Genomic DNA, 16,814 nt, shown 5'->3' with positions numbered 1-16,814 from the left:
ATTTTATTCATTTCAAGATCCTGAGTTTAGGTTATGGAGCAGCCCTTGAAGCAAGTAAACTGGAAGTCATCCAGTTCCGATATTGCCAAGAGGAACTGAGTTGTGTGTATACTGACCTCTGGTGGCTAGATGGCCAGAAGAAATATAGATCCGGCACTTGGCGTCAAGCAGATAGTTCAAGGAGAAACATTCATGTTTAGATCTGGAGCTGTGCTTTCTGATTTGTGCATGAAGAAGACCTTGGGGAGAATCGCCTTGTGATGTCATCTAAAACTGTTGGCTTCTGCCATAATACAGTGTCCCCCTCCCCTCCCTTTCCTTATATAGATTCAGTGAAGGAGATGGCTGCTTGCCTGCAATGATAAATCACACATCATCATGATAGCTGCCAAGGGAAGATGTTACCTAGAGCAGAATTTCTCATTCTATTGCAGAAGACTCAGACTGAATGTGTCAGTTCATATTCTCTTGCCTCCTCAGACCCTGGGCTTTGCCAGGATGATGGTGGCTGTGGGGAGGGGAGATGTGCCTGATACATGGGTACACGAGCCCTATGCTGTCTTCACACATTGGAGGAGTCTAGGAATTAAGGACAGAGAGCTTTATGGAAGGCCATATAGATTTGCCTTGAAGATCCATGGGGGCAGTACTGGGCCTTCCCCATGTGGCACTCAGACAACAAGAGATTCCACATCACTCAAGCAACATAGCCAATGTAATAATCTTAGCTGTTGCCGCTTGCAGCTTTCACCAGTTTGATTGCCTTGTGCCACAAATCAGGCACTAGCATTGCTTGTCAGCACACACCCCTCGCTCAGGCCCTCAGAGCCAGTTAATGCATTCAGCAGAGCCAAGTGGTGAAGCTTTAGCTGGCTGTTGTCACTTGAAGCTGCAGTTCACTTCGAGCTACTCTCCCGGCATTAGCAGCAACAGATCACTTTTGACAGTATAATAGCTAAAAAGGTCCAGCTCCACACCCACGTTGCTAGCTGGTAGCGTCTGCAAGTACTTTGCAGTTGCTATAGCAAAGCCACAAGCTCTTAGCAACAGAAGGATGTGCTTTGATGTGCTCTTTGGATGTGTCTTCTTGTTGGGCTCTGTAGAGCATGGATCTGGATTTATGTTCCTTTGCCATATATCTCTGTTTTATTTGGCACTAAAGGTCTGGAATTCCCTGATTTGGCTGTCCTATGTTTGACCCAAGGAATTCAAAAATTTCTAGTCTCAGTTGCTGAAAGGTTGATGGCTGATGTTTGTTTGCTTTATGCTAGAGCTGCAGTTTGCTACAGAGATATTCTCCGAGGGCTTCCACGAATGCTATAGGTGTGGGTGGGCAGACTTCATGCTTGCAGACCCTCCAAGTGTCCCTATTTTCCAGGGATGTCCCTGAGTTAGAGAAGCTGTCCCAGTTTCTGATTTGGCCCCAGAATGTCCCACTTTTCCTTAGGATGTCCCTATTTTCATTGGGGAAATGTCAGAGGGTATGAAGTCATCCGACCCCCCCAGAGCTGTCTAAGGCAATCTTTTTTAATGTTTCATGTTTTATTATGTTTTTATATATGTTGGAAGCTGCCCAAAGTGGCTGGAGCAACCCAGTAAGATGTGTGGGGTATAAATAGTAAAATTATCAATATGGAATGGGATGTCCCTTTTTCATCCGAGAAATGTTGGAGGGTATGGAATCTCAAGAAGTATACTTTGCTGCTAATTGTTCACCAGTAATTTCCAAAATTCACTCTGCATAATTTATCATTTGCAAAGAATGTCAGTTTCCTTTGCATTTTGCTTCACTGCACTAGTGAGCCTCAAAGTCTAGCCTGGATAGGGTTGCAAGTAGCAAACTTGGAATTCCAAAATAATAATAAAATCTTCGTGTTGCTGCATGAATTGCATATTCCCAATGCAACTCATGGGAAAGAAACTGCAGGCAGATGTTCAAAATGGGCACCCCTAGAGAGTTTGCCACTTGGAGATGCCTGGGAAGCAGAACTTTCTGAGTTTTTTCCTTTGTCTCTTGGGTTTCTCAGTTGTGGGTAGCAAATGATCACACTATTCTTGTGCATTCAGGAGCAAAAAAGTACTATTATCCCTGCCCTAGAAAAAGAAAGAGAATATTCCTGCCCCATAGGCAGGAGAGAGGCATTAATTAGAACACAGAGGACTGAAGCAGCAGAAAGGCAGGAGGAGAACAAGAAGCGGGGAAAGACAGGTTGGCAAATGGAGATTCTTCAAGAATCCCCTTTACAGTTCTCTCCTTCCGGCCTACCTGACAGAACATCCCATTAAACTACGAAGCTATGGTTGATATTTGAGGGATTTAAGCTGCCTTTGGGGGAGGGGGAGTCATTGAATCATAACTAGGGGTATTATTTATTTTGCTTCTGTATTTAAAAAGATAAATCATAAATGCCAGTGGCATTTCCAAATGAAAAGCAAAACAAACCTAGATTTTACCCTTAGTGTGAAACTAGTGGACTCCCCTCCCAGGCCTCTGTATTGGAGGACATGGAGCTCCTAACAGGGTTGAGGCCTGTCTCCTTTTGCTGCCCCTGAATGGGGCAGTCTCAGGTGATGATGTAATGAGAATGTGCCTCTGATGATGCTCAGAATCAAGACCTCCCCACTCTGGCCATCCAAAAGGCATGAACTCACTGGGGCTTATGTTTGAGTACATATATAGGATTGCACTGTTCAGCTTAGAGGGTGGTGCCCAACAAACTGTGCCAGCCTAACCTTGCCTACTCAGAAGTAAGCCCTATTGACTTCAGTGGAGCTTGCTCCCAGGTACATGGAGTTAGGATTGCAACTTGCCGCGTTATAAGAAGAGTAATCCTATTTAAATCAATGGACTTAAATTAGGTAGTATTTAGTACTTAAGGTACTACTTTTGTCATAGCTCACCTTCTCCCCCAAATATAGCACGACAAAAATGAAAAAAGGGGTACCCTATTGTCTTCAGACTACCCAAGCCTAATGGTCCTATTATAGACCAAACCCCCAATCTAATGCGTGGTCATACTTTTATTTGAGTCAATCAAAATGTCATGAAGGAGTGAGCAAAGCCTTTGAGCTCTGTAGACCCTTGCATTGGTAGGAAATAAAAACTGAAATACACTTTTTTAGTCTGAAATACTCTGTGGCATAGACTTAATTAGATAAACTTCTGCTAGGTGTTAAAAAGAGATCTTCTAGTTGCACTGAGGGTTACGGGATAATGAAACGAGGAAGGCTGATCCCTCCATTTTCTACAACAGGCGCCCAGGTTGTGGTTGTGTGGGGTGGTCAGGGAATTACCTAGGCTACGAGCCCAGTTTTGGAAAGAAGCCCCTTTTGGAGGCTGCCAGGGAGATGCTCAGCTGAGCCAAAACGGCCCCAAGGCTGATGCATGCTGGCTTAAGAGTGACAGCAGCGGGTGGCGGAGAACATCTGGCGCAGGAGGGGGGCAGCGCCCCCACTAGCAGCGCCTGCCCAGCTTCCCTGGCTCAGCTGAGTGTTAATCAAACACCAGCTGCTCCCGTAAATTGCAGGCCTGGCAAGCAGCAAGGCAGCTTATAGCACAGACTGGTGCTGGCAGGCCTGCTGAGGATCAGCGGTTGTGGATGGAGAGAGACAGAGAGAAAACAGAGCAGGGAAGGAGGAGAGAGAAGCTGGCTGACATAGCATGGCCCATTCCTGCCTGCGCCAGCTGTTGCCCCAAGAAATAAAAGAGGAAAAGGGAGGAGGTCAGTCTGTTGAAGTGGAAGTGTGGACTCCGGTGCAGGAAAGTTTATGTCTCAGCAAATCTGTTTAAGTTTCAGGTATCAAACCTGACCGTGGTCCCACTTCCTCTGTCTTTCCTTTTCTCTGACCCTTCTTTGCAGAGCTTGGACAAGGAGCACAGGAAACTGCCTGACATCGAGTCAGACCACACAGCTGGCAGCGGCTCTGCAATGTTTCTCCTAGCCAGCCGGGGATTGAACCCGGGAGCTTCTGCACACAAAGCAGATCCTCCACTGCTGAGCTGCAGCCCTTCTCCATATGGGAATGAGGCAGAAGGCTACATCAGCAACACCACACCCACATAGAGCAATTAATCAAAAGGCTTCAAGCATGAGACAGACCATTAGTGCAGCAGTCCTTGCAATCATGTTAAGCAAGCCAGTAGGAGGATCCCCACAGTGCTGTTGTGAGGGCTGGATCTGGGAGACAGTAGATCGCCTAAAGTAATCCAAAAGTTACTTTATAGCGGAAATAAACCGGGCGGCTTCCAACTTAGACTGCTGCTCTTAACTACAATTTACCTCTCAGATGTTCAACCTTAAATGTTTAAAGGCCCCAGCCCTACATCTGCAAATAAACGAAGCCTTTCCCAAAGCATTCTCAGCTAGGTTTGCGGGACATCAGATGACAGCTATTCTAGCGGGGCGTGCCATTTTAGAAGGTGAAATGTAATTTTTGCAAATTTCTTCAGCGAGGGGGTCTTTGTCTTTAAAAATACGGTTTGGGGTATGAGGAATTTAAATATGCTATTATTTTCGTGTTCAGACAGCATTTAGCTTGGCAAGTCTACTTTTGATGAAGAAGCACACAAACTGCTTTCGCAAAAACAAAGAATTTTTATATTAACTGCAACTATTTGGCAATCATTTCTAATGATTTCTGTGTAATTTTACATGCATTATACTTACCAAGCAAAACGAAATTATATTAATTTAACCAAAGTATCTTTTGAATTCCCAAGTCATATTACAATCTTTTTAGCACCGCTGATCTGGGGAATTTGAAAGTTGAAATATTCAACACACCCTGCAGTATCCTAGTAATATCCAGTTTCTGTTATTGGGCCAGTACTCTGGAACTTAACTCCTTGCACTGCTGCCAAGAATATGGCTGAACAGCCAGTCTGTCACAGGATGGCCACAGATGGGGACCCCGATGCCTGTGTGGCAGCTTCTTAGCAAAAAAACAACAACCTAGCATCAACACCTCCCTGCCAAAACAGTTGGCTTGTTTGGGGCTAAATGTCCCTTGTGACCTAGTGGGATATTGGAGGCTCATCACACAAAGGGGTTCCCTTGCCAGGCACAAGGGAAGCACAAATCAACTCTTGACCCAAGGCCTGTCTGCAGATCTCCAATGTTGGAAGGACAGCTGCTGGCACCAGCTTGAATACCCATTATATTTGACGCCACATATATTAGCCAGCCAAGCACAGTTGCTTGGCTTTTACATTTGGTTATATCTGGGTACAGAGCAGCTTTGCCACCTTTAAAAAAAATGCATGTCTTTCCCCCTCTTTCTCTTCTTCCTTGCTATATAACTTGCCATATATACAGGGACTCGACTCCATTTCTCATACCCCCAATTTCATCTGTGAAAAAGCGACACTTAGCAACACAGCCTTTCGGTGTTGATATCTTGAGGCATAGGTGCCAACTCCCTGGGGCCCTGAGTGCCCGAGCACCCACAAAATTCCCTGTGGGGCCACAAATTTCAGCACCAGGGCCATGCACGCTGCATGGCACCCACGGCCCCAGGCACCCACGGCTGTGGGGGCCAAGCTGGCGCTCCTGTCTTGAAAACATCCAACAGGGCTGGCCAAAGACATTTTGCTGCCTGAGGCAAAGGACAAGATGGGGCCTCTCCATTCCACGTACAGAAACAAACCGGACTTCCAGCTGAATCTTACTTCAGTACCGTCAACCAAATCCCACACTTCACTTGAGGGGTGTAACCTGGATGACAGGTCGTGTGGCACTCACAGCTCTGTGAGGAACTGCTGGGGAGTTTAGAAGGAGCGGCCTGCTGTGCCTCAGCTTCTGCCAACTATGGCAGTTGCCAGGGGCGTCGTAGGGTGGGGGCGGTGGGGGCGGGCCGCCCCTCGTGCTGCCCCTAGCGGGTGTGTGCGGTGCTGCTGCTCCCAGGGTGACGGAGGGAGCGGCGGCGGCGCGTGGGGTGACATGCGGCGGCCCCTCCCACCACTCCCACGCGCCGCCGCTCCCTCCGTCACCCCGGGAGCAGCAGCGCTGCACGGACGGGGTGCTCGCTCGGCCGAGCGAGCACCCCGTTCCTGCAGCGCTGCTCCTCCCGGGGTGACCGGTGGTGCGTGGGGAGTGGTGGGAGGGGCCGCCGCATGTCACCCCCACGCACCGCCGCTCGCTCCGTCACCCCGGGAGCAGCAGCGGCGCACAGTGTGTGCGGTGCTGCTGCTCCCGGGGCGACGGAACGAACGGCGGCATGTGGGGTGACAAGCGGCGGCCCCTCCCACCACTCCCACGCGCCGCCGCTCCGCTCCCTGCCCGCTGGGCTCAGGGAGCGGAGCCCGGGGCGAAAGGACAGGAGCAGGCCAGCGAGGGGAATGACACCCCCCGCTGGCCGAACCCCTCTCCTTTCCCCGGGACGGCTCCGCTCACGGAGCACAGCGGGAGAGGGGCGGGCCAACTGGCCCGCGCGGAGGCGTTGTTCCGTGCACATGCATCATGACGTCATGCGCATGGAGCAACGCCCCGCCCCCATGGGTGCCGCTGGGCTTGCCTCCCCCGGCAGCCCAGTGGCTAGCGACGCCCCTGGCAGTTGCCTCACTTGCCTAATGACAGAGCTTTTCCTGGCCCTCATGATATCCTGTCCTCACTTGACATATTACTGAAATCTAGTTTTGGGAACGTCACCCCCAGCTAAATCACATAACAGGGCTTGCATTAGATTTAACTTTTATTCTTATAATTCTGGCGAGGCCTTACACTTAACAAGATCTCTGTGTGCCGCATGGATCCATCTGGATGTCAACGGGAACAACGTTTGCTGAGGAGGAGGAGGAGGAGCTGCCTTACATCCCAAGAGGATGCAAGAGCAGAGGGTTCTGTTGGAACTGGCCATTAAATACTTGCCATCGCCTGTAAATAAACCCTGCTGAAAATGCAGCAATGCTGCCCTCTTGTGACTTTGAGAATCAAGTGCAAGGCTGGAAATCTGAAAAAAGAAGTTTGCTCAGTCATTGCAGCGGCCAGAAATGCCCTTACTCTTGTGTTTCCTCAACAGCCCAATCCCAGGTACAATAGGGTGGTCACCTCTAAAAGGGTTCCTTCTAGGAACAGCCCATGCGTAGCTCTATGGCAGAGCACATGTTGTGCATGCAGAAGGCCCTAAGTTCCACACCTGCATCTTTGGCTAAAGGGTCTCAAAGCAGGGCTGGGAAAGAAAGAACCCTTGCCATGCGCTCCCTTGGAGAGTCACCATCCCCTGCCTAGATGGCTCACTGGTCTCTGAGCCAGCAGAAGGCAGCCTTGTATGATCACCTTGTCTGCTTTGACCCTCCTGAGCCATGACTCATGGTAAGATGGTTGGCACGGATAGTACTCACGTGGCCACACAGCTATCGGCATTCAAAGGTCTCTTGAATGTGAGTGTGAGCATTCAGGGCCGAGTTCAGCAGCAGAGAGGGTGCTTTGCTTGCAGAACCTTCCAGACATCATCATCAGGATGACCCTCCCTGAAATCCTAGAGAGCGACTGCCAATCTGTGTAGAAAATACTGAGTTAGAATGCCTGGTGGTCTGATCTGGTGCAAGGAAGCTTCTTATGTTCCTAATCCCATTTGTATGGGGAAATCTTTGGGGCAGAAGATGAGGTAGCCTAGCATGGGGGTACATTTTAAGGCTTGTCCATGGAAAAGAAAAATAATTTCATCTCCAGCTATTCCTATGCTTGGGTCTTTCTGTTATATCTACTGTTATATCTACTGTTAGAGTAGGGGTGGGGGTGGAGTTTCACCTATTCAGGATCAGTCCATGAGCACTAGGCAGATTCCATGCCTGCCTTCTCTGCTTCTCACGATATGTACACATGGCCTTCTTCCAGCATCAAAAAAAGAAACACCCCTTTTCTCCCTGCCTACCTTCTGCTTCTCCCAGGAGACAGAGAATAAACACAGACCTATACATTCCCGTGCTAGAAGAAGGGTAGGAAATGTCAGGCCTGAGGACCAATTGTGGTCCTCCAGACCTCTCTGCCTGGCCCTCAGAACTGTCTCTAGGCCATACATCCTCTCTCAGTCCATACCCCTCACTGGCCACGAGTGCCAAGAGAAATGGGTCCTGGAACTGTGATAATGCCACTTCCTTGCCTGGATGGTGCATGGAGGGTGTGAGTGTGTGAGAGAGGGTGTGCAGAAAGCAGCCTACTGTGTGTGTGTGTGTGTGTGTGTATTACATTTATAATTCTTTTGCTACACCCACTTTTGCCTCTGACCCGGCCCACCACTGGCATGTGGCCCTCAGAAGGCTGCCTAGAGCCTTCTGAGGGCCACATTCGTATGAGACCCTTGGTGGAACAGGTCCCCATCCCAGTGTATGTGTGCCTGTATCTACACACACACACTGTGATGGCCTGGGAGTCAGACTCTGATGCTGAACCTGAGGGATCCCAGCCTGCACAGGATTCCCCGCCTCCAGAACCAGCTGAGCCGGGGCCAGGGCTTGAGCCTGAAGGATCCCCACCTGTGCTGGATCCCCAGGTGCAGGCATCAGCAGAGTCTGCTCTGGCTCCTGATGGGAGGGAGGACTCATTGCCTGCAGGTGCTCCACTCCCAGCCTCTTCAGAAGAAGCGGAGGCATCCCCTGGGTCTAGTAACCCACCAGCCTCTCCTGAGCTACAGAGGCTCAGGGCAGAGAGGCGAAGGGAGTTAAGTGTCTGCAGGAGGAGTGCTCGCCTCCAGGCCCGGAGGAGAGGCGAGTCTCCGGAGGATCGGGACCGCCCTAAGCATAGGGCCAGATAAAAGCCAGCCAGACCCAGCCCAAGTTGCGTGAGCAACTTAGTTGCAAGCGTGTGCTCAACCTGCAACCTTGTGCCTGAACCCGCCTTGGACCTTGACCTGCTCCCTGCCTTGCTCCCCGCCGGATTGACCTCCTTTGGACCCCTAGACCCAGGACTGGACTTGGACCTCGCTTCATGGACAAACCCTTGGGGCCAGCACAGTTTGCTCACGCCACACCCGCACTCCCCCTTCGCTGGGGTGCGTTTGGGAGGAACTAGTAGCCATGGCAGACCAGGCGGCTGCGCTAGTGGCATTGGCCCAGGAGAACCAGGCCTTGACCCACACCGTGCAGCAGCTAAGCAATGCGGTTACAGCGCTTCAGCAGCGTTTGGATGCCCTACCGGCTCCTGGGGCCGCCGCCCCAGCTCCTGGCAAGTACCCAGTGGCCCTGCCAGAGAAATTTGATGGGTGCCCAGCCAGCTTTCCCATGTTTCTCGCCCAGGCCAAGCTGTATATTCAGGGGCGAGCTCGGGATTTCCCTGACGACCGCACCAAGGTGCACTTCCTGATCAGCTTGCTGAAGGACCAGGCGGCCAAGTGGGCGTTGCCGCTGCTCCGGCAAGACTCCCCCTTGCTGACAGACTATACGGGGTTTTGCAATCATCTGGAAACCACGTTCGCCAACCCTCAGAAGGGGAGTCAAGCCAATCGGGCAATTCGGCGGTTGAAACAGGGCAAGTCCACAGTGGCCACCTACGCCACGGAATTTCGGCTGCTGGCGCAGGACTTGACCTGGAACGACTCTGCCCTGCGGGACCAGTATCTCGAGGGACTTTCAGACGAGATACTGGATCAGCTGGCCACATTGGATCGCCCTGCCACACTGGATGCCCTCATCCAACGGAGTCTGCAGATAGACGATCGGTTGGAGGACCGTCGCCAGGCCCGGGGCCGCCGGCACTCCGGGCTCCCGGCGCCGGTGCTTCCCTGCAGTTCCGTGGCCAGAGCTGAGTCATTGGAGGAGCCGATGCAGCTCGGGGCAGCGCGGCCTCGCCTCTCCCCCTCGGAAAAGACTCGGCGTCGGGAGGGGAACCTGTGTCTCTACTGCGGTGGGAGTGGACACTACGCCCGAACCTGCCCTGAGAAACGCCAGCCGCAGGGAAAACTGCCAACCCCAGTAGCCGATGGCCCAGGCTACCTGGGGACCCAAGCATCACATGATGGGCCCTCACCAGTGGAATTGCAACACCTCATGATACCGGTGCGTCTATACCCCCCCGGTGGGCCCTGGATTCTCACCCACGCTCTGGTGGATTCGGGGGCAACCCGCTCCTATATGGACTCTGCCTTCGCCACTCAGCATCAGGTGCCGCTTCAGAACAAGCCGGAACCAGTACAGGTGGAGGCAATTGACGGACGGCTCCTACGCTCGGGCGCTGTTACTCGGGAGACCCAGCCCTTGGTCCTGTGCTACCAGCAGCACCGGGAGGTGCGAACCCTGGACATTGCCACCATGCCCCGGTTTCCCCTGGTGCTTGGGATGGACTGGCTGGAGTCACACAATGTTCAGATCGACTGGGTCAATCGGACTGTACGCTTCCCAGACCCGGGTTCCCGTGCTCAGTCCGAGTTAGTAGCAGCTGCCCCCATGGGGCAGGCTGTGTCAACGCTCCCTGCCGTGTACCAGGACTATTTAGACGTGTTCGAGGAACAGGGAGCAGACAAGCTGCCGCCTCATCGGTCCTTCGACTGCGGCATAGACCTACAGCCTGGGGCGCCCCTGCCTGTGAGCCGCCTATATTCTCTTTCGGAGCCAGAGCGTGAAGCTTTGCAGGACTTCCTTCGCAAGAACCTGGAACGTGGGTTCATTAGACCCTCTACCTCACCCACTGCCGCTCCTGTACTCTTCGTTAAGAAGAAGTGTGGGGAGCTTCGCCTCTGCCATGACTACCGGGCCCTGAATAAGATCACCATCCCAGACCGGTACCCCTTGCCCCTTATTGCAGAATTGCTGGAGCGGGTGCAGGGGGCGCAGATGTTCACCAAACTGGACCTCCGAGGGGCCTACAACTTGATTCGGATCCGTGCCGGGGACGAGTGGAAGACTGCATTCGGGACCCGGTATGGGCAGTTTGAATACCTGGTTATGCCGTTCGGATTATGCAACGCGCCCGCCGTGTTTCAACGGTACATCAACCACGTGTTCCAGGACTTGCTAGACAAATATGTGGTGGTGTACCTAGATGATATTCTGATTTATTCCCGTGACCCAGCCCATCACGAGAGTCATGTTCGGTCCGTGTTGCAGCGCTTGCGGGAGCACCGCCTGTACGCCAAGCTCAGCAAGTGCGAGTTCCACCAGCGGTCAGTGGACTTCCTTGGACACCGACTCTCCCCTGACGGGGTGCAGATGGACCCTGGGAAGGTGGCTGCGGTTCGAGAGTGGGCAGCGCCCCGGAACCGCAAGGACTTACAGCGGTTCCTAGGGTTCGCCAACTATTACCGGACCTTCATTGCAGATTATGCTCATCGCACCACCCCATTAACCCGACTGCTGCGCCCCAAGACGCCCTTCTCCTGGGATGAGGAGGCTGAAGTGGCATTTCAGGGGTTGAAAGCCTGTTTCCAGAGGGCGCCGATTTTACAGCATCCTGATCCCTCTCGTCCCTTCGTGGTGGAGACTGATGCCTCCAGTACGGCTCTCGGTGCCATCCTGTCTCAGCAACACGGACCCGATGCGCCACTGTTACCCTGCGCTTACTACTCCCGGCAGCTCCTTCCGGCGGAGCGTAACTATACCGTGTGGGAGCGGGAACTACTGGCCATCAAGGTGGCCTTTGAGGTCTGGCGCCATCATCTTGAGGGGGCACGACACCCGGTGGAAGTGAGAACGGACCACCGGAATCTGGAGTACCTCCAGACCACCCGCAAGTTGAACCAAAGGCAGATCCGGTGGGCGCTGTTTTTCTCCCGGTTCCAGTTCCGGATCCGCTACATCCCTAGCTCCCAAAACCGGAAAGCGGATGCCCTGTCCCGGAAACCTGAGGACGTCGTAGACACTGTACAGCAGGCAGTACCGACGACTATCTTACCACCAGCCGCATTCCTGGCCACTCAGGAGGCCAAGCCGCTGCAGGCTCGGGTGCGAGAACAGCAACGGGTCGACGCTTGGGCACAGGAACGGCTCCGGGAACTGTCTGACGGGTCATGCCCTCGATATCCGGGGCTGGCCCTGCACCAGGGCCTACTGCTGCACCAGGGTCGTCTATACATCCCACCAGGACCATTGCGGGCTGAGGTTCTCCAGATGTCCCACGATGCCCCAGCGGCAGGGCACTTTGGGCGGTACCGGACCACCCATCTGGTAAGCCGGGAGTTCTGGTGGCCCCGCCTGAAGGCTGATGTGGCACGCTATGTTGCTGGTTGCGACGTCTGCCGGCGGGCCAAGGGTCCTACCGGGCGACCCCCCGGTCTGCTCCAGCCATTACCAGTCCCACCGCGTCCCTGGCACACGGTCTCGCTGGACTTTGTGGTGGACTTGCCCCCATCTCGTCACTGTACCTGCCTCCTGGTTTTCACGGACCATTTCACTAAGATGGTGCACTGTGCCCCCTGCCCGTCCATACCCACAGCTAAGGAAACGGCGCAGCTGTACTTGCAGCACATCTTCCGCCTGCATGGCCTGCCCGAGCGTGTGGTTTCTGACCGCGGCGTCCAGTTCACATCCCACTTCTGGCGAGCCCTGCACCAGACCCTTGGGACGGAGGTCTGTCTATCTTCGGCCCACCACCCGCAGACCGATGGCCAGACGGAACGGGCAAATGCGGTGTTGGAGCAGTACCTCCGGTGCTACTGCAGCTTTCAGCAGGATGACTGGGTCGATCACTTGCCATTGGCGGAGTTCGCCTACAACAATGCAGTGAACGCCTCCACCCAGCAGACCCCGTTCCAGGCCTCCTACGGCTACCATCCACGTTTGTTCCCGGACGTGCTGCCAGCTTCCGCGGTCCCCGCAGTGACAGACTGGCTTCAGGAGCTTCAGTCCCAGCAACAATTATTGATGGAGCAACTGCGCCAAGCCAAGGACGCATACAAGGCCCAGGCTGACCGACATCGTCAGGAGGGGCCAGAACTCCGTGTTGGCGATCGGGTGTGGCTCTCCATCCGTCACCTGCATCCTTCTCGGCCCTCACGAAAGCTGGATGCACGATTTGCCGGCCCATTCACCATCACTGCGCAGGTGTCGCCGGTGGCGTTTCGCCTCCAGTTACCTCCATCGCTCAAGGTTCACCCAGTATTCCACCGGTCCCTACTTAGTCCAGTCGCCCCACCCGACGAGTTCCACCCAGACAATCCACGACCGCAGCCAGTTTTGGTTGAGGGGGAGCCTGAGTACGAGGTGGAGCGCATTCTCGACTCACGATACCGCAGGGGGAAGCTCCAATACCTCATCGACTGGAAGGGGTATGGGCCTGAGGATCGTTCATGGGAACCAGCGGGAAACGTCCACGCACCTGCCTGCCTCCGTGATTTCCATGCAGCTTACCCCAGCAAGCCTGGTCCGGCCCCTCGGTTGAGGGGGAGGCCTGGGAGGGGGGATGGTGTGATGGCCTGGGAGTCAGACTCTGATGCTGAACCTGAGGGATCCCAGCCTGCACAGGATTCCCCGCCTCCAGAACCAGCTGAGCCGGGGCCAGGGCTTGAGCCTGAAGGATCCCCACCTGTGCTGGATCCCCAGGTGCAGGCATCAGCAGAGTCTGCTCTGGCTCCTGATGGGAGGGAGGACTCATTGCCTGCAGGTGCTCCACTCCCAGCCTCTTCAGAAGAAGCGGAGGCATCCCCTGGGTCTAGTAACCCACCAGCCTCTCCTGAGCTACAGAGGCTCAGGGCAGAGAGGCGAAGGGAGTTAAGTGTCTGCAGGAGGAGTGCTCGCCTCCAGGCCCGGAGGAGAGGCGAGTCTCCGGAGGATCGGGACCGCCCTAAGCATAGGGCCAGATAAAAGCCAGCCAGACCCAGCCCAAGTTGCGTGAGCAACTTAGTTGCAAGCGTGTGCTCAACCTGCAACCTTGTGCCTGAACCCGCCTTGGACCTTGACCTGCTCCCTGCCTTGCTCCCCGCCGGATTGACCTCCTTTGGACCCCTAGACCCAGGACTGGACTTGGACCTCGCTTCATGGACAAACCCTTGGGGCCAGCACACACACACACACACACACACACACAAATATACATGTTATGTACATTACATTATGTACATTACTGCAGCTAGTAAAGGGCATGCTGCCATGTGGTGCTTTTAATGTCCAGAACTGGATGTTATTTCCCTGTTCAGCGGTTCCCTTGGAAACAACAGATGTTAAGTGCTATACAAATCCTCCAAAGGGGAGAAGTTCTGTCATTTGTTCTCTCTCCCCCACCATAGAGAATAACGTGACAGGCTACACCTGTAGGAAGTCCCACTTTCAGTGCAATCCTAGCCATGTCCACTCAAAAGTAAGCAGTATTGAATCCAATGGAGCTCACTCCCAGGTAGATTAGGTCAAGGATTGCAGCCCAAGATGGCAAACCTGTACCTGGGCTGCCCCATTACAGGCTGCAGGTAGAGGTTCATAGGCTTGAATGTTCCTTCACATACACACACATAAATTCCCACACATTTCTGGATAAGGCTAAACAGGAACCGAACCCAGCTATCTGAAAGTATGGGTTGTATTCAACTAAATTTTATCCAGAGTGGACCCATTGAAATTAATTTCCATAAGTTAGTCATGGGCACTAATTTCAATGGGTCTGTGCTGAGCAAAAGTTAGTTGAATGTAACAACCCATTTTCAATATGTATGGGGTTTCTCTCTCTCTCTCTCTCTCTCTCTCTCTCTCTCTGTGTGTGTATTTGCATGGAGGAGTACTCATTAATGAGCCCAGACCCTCCAGGTGTCCCTATTTTCCATCCTGGTTTCTGGGTTTGATCCCAGAATGTCCCACTTTTCCTTAGGATGTCCCTATTTTCAGTGGAGAAATGTTGGAGGATATGGAGTTATCCGACCCCTGAGACATCTGAAGGCAATCCTGTATAGGGAAGTTTTTTTAAAAATGGGAGGACCACAATTGGTCCCCAGGCCTGACATTTCCTACCCTTCTTATAGCACGGGAATGTATAGGTCTGTGTTTATTCTCTGTCTCCTGGGAGAAGCAGAAGGTAGGCAGAGAGAAAAGGGGTGTTTCTTTTTTTGATGCTGGAAGGCCATGTGTACAGTATGTTGGAAGACACCCAGAGTGGCTGAGGCAACCCAGTATGATGTGTGGGGTATAAACAGTAAAATTATCATTATGGAATGGGATCTCCCTGTTTTCATCAGAGAAATGTTGGAGGGTATGTGAGCCCTCACCTGCAATTTAAAGTGGCACGGCCTAAGCACAAGTTTGCCACTTCACTGAGAAAAGGGCCCTAGACTGTCACTCATCCTGAAGCGGTTGGCTGATGATGCTATTAAGTTTGCTGGTAGAACAAATCCTTCTCTTCTTAGGCTGGGGCAAAGTACTGGAGCATATGTACCCATAATGTCAATAAAGCCCCCTGTGATAAATATTTCCAATGACAGGAAAACATTAAACTCAGGCTGCTGCTGAATCTTAAACTGCAAAATCCATGCCATGTTCACTGTGTTCTTGTACTCCCCCTCCCCACCACCCACGCAAAGACAAATCAGAATTCACTGCGACTCTCATCTCGGCTATGCAACAGGTCCTTGGAGAACCATTTATACTGGTGCCAAACTTCTCCACCCTTTTGTTAATGATGAGCTTGGGTACCACTCCACCTTTGCCCACAAATTCTACCAGGAGTGGGGACTACACCAATACTACACACAGCTAATACTAGCTGCACACCGGTTTTTAACCCAGTTTAGCTGCTATTTTATATTGATGTGAGGATTCCTGTTGAAGGAGCCCTACTGCCTTTTCACAGGAGTAGAGTCTCCAAAGTTTCTGGGTAGGAATCCCTCCTGACATTTAAATGAGCCCATACTGCCCCCCCTTTCTGTAGTGTAGACATGTTGTTATTGAGGGTTATCTCGATCCTGATGACACAGATTGTCTTCTGTGTCAAATAGTAATGGAGGTCGTAGTTTTCCCCCAGGACTGAAGCATGGGGGGGGGTTTGAAGCCTCCCTCCTGATGCGCCATGATTCCAGTCTTGATCAACTCCCCATGGCTGCTATTTTGAAAGTAAATGAAAGCACCACTTACTGCTAAATGATGCAACATGCCAAACACACCCACCCCTTAGCCAGTGGGAAAGGAAGGAAGGAGGTCTCCAGATAGACATGGAATATATGGTATTTGCTGAGCAAAACACATCATCAGGAGCTCTATTGAGCATTTCTACCTGGTATGTCTGCTATCCGGTACTGACTTGCAACAGTTTGCAGATACCATATTGAAATTGCTTGCTCAAGAGTTCCCCTGAGGCAGAACTCTGTTTGAAGTGCATTGTGGGTCAATAAATATTGTTCTTTGTGTGCCTGGCAACTTCCTTCCCTTTCAGTGGTGCTTTCCTAATTTCCTTTCCTTTCCCTTTAGCCAAACTCTTACTCAACTGAATTAAAGGGCTCCAACTCCAAGCCAAACCACATGCTGAGCCAAATCACAGGTAAGAATGATGGGACAGTGGGCAAAACTCACCAGAAGTCAATGCTAGTGCACTTTTCACTGTCCAGGGCCCAGTTCTGGAATATTGAGTTATTTTAATAATGTTCATCCTGCTCTTCAACCAAAAAAGGTTTCCCAAGGGTCTTACTGTTTACTAAGAAAATTAAAAAATAAATCCCAGTCACTGCCCTCAGACTAAAAATACATGACACACACACAAAAAATGAATTGGTAAGGAGGAAGAAAGAAGTAAACAAGTTATTACCATGGCAAATAAGAGAACGGTTGAGCTCATGTCTTGCTTGCAGGCTTCCCAGAGACATCTGGTTGGCCACTGTGACAATGGGATGCTGAACTACATGGGCCCCTGGCCTGATCCACCAGGCTGTTCTTCTAATGGCCAGGTGAAGTGGAGAAGTTCAAGGCGAAGAGG

This window comes from Lacerta agilis, chromosome 6, assembly GCF_009819535.1.
Source record: "Lacerta agilis isolate rLacAgi1 chromosome 6, rLacAgi1.pri, whole genome shotgun sequence".
In the NCBI taxonomy this organism is placed as follows: domain Eukaryota; kingdom Metazoa; phylum Chordata; class Lepidosauria; order Squamata; family Lacertidae; genus Lacerta; species Lacerta agilis.
Note: the sequence above shows the minus strand (reverse complement) of the source record.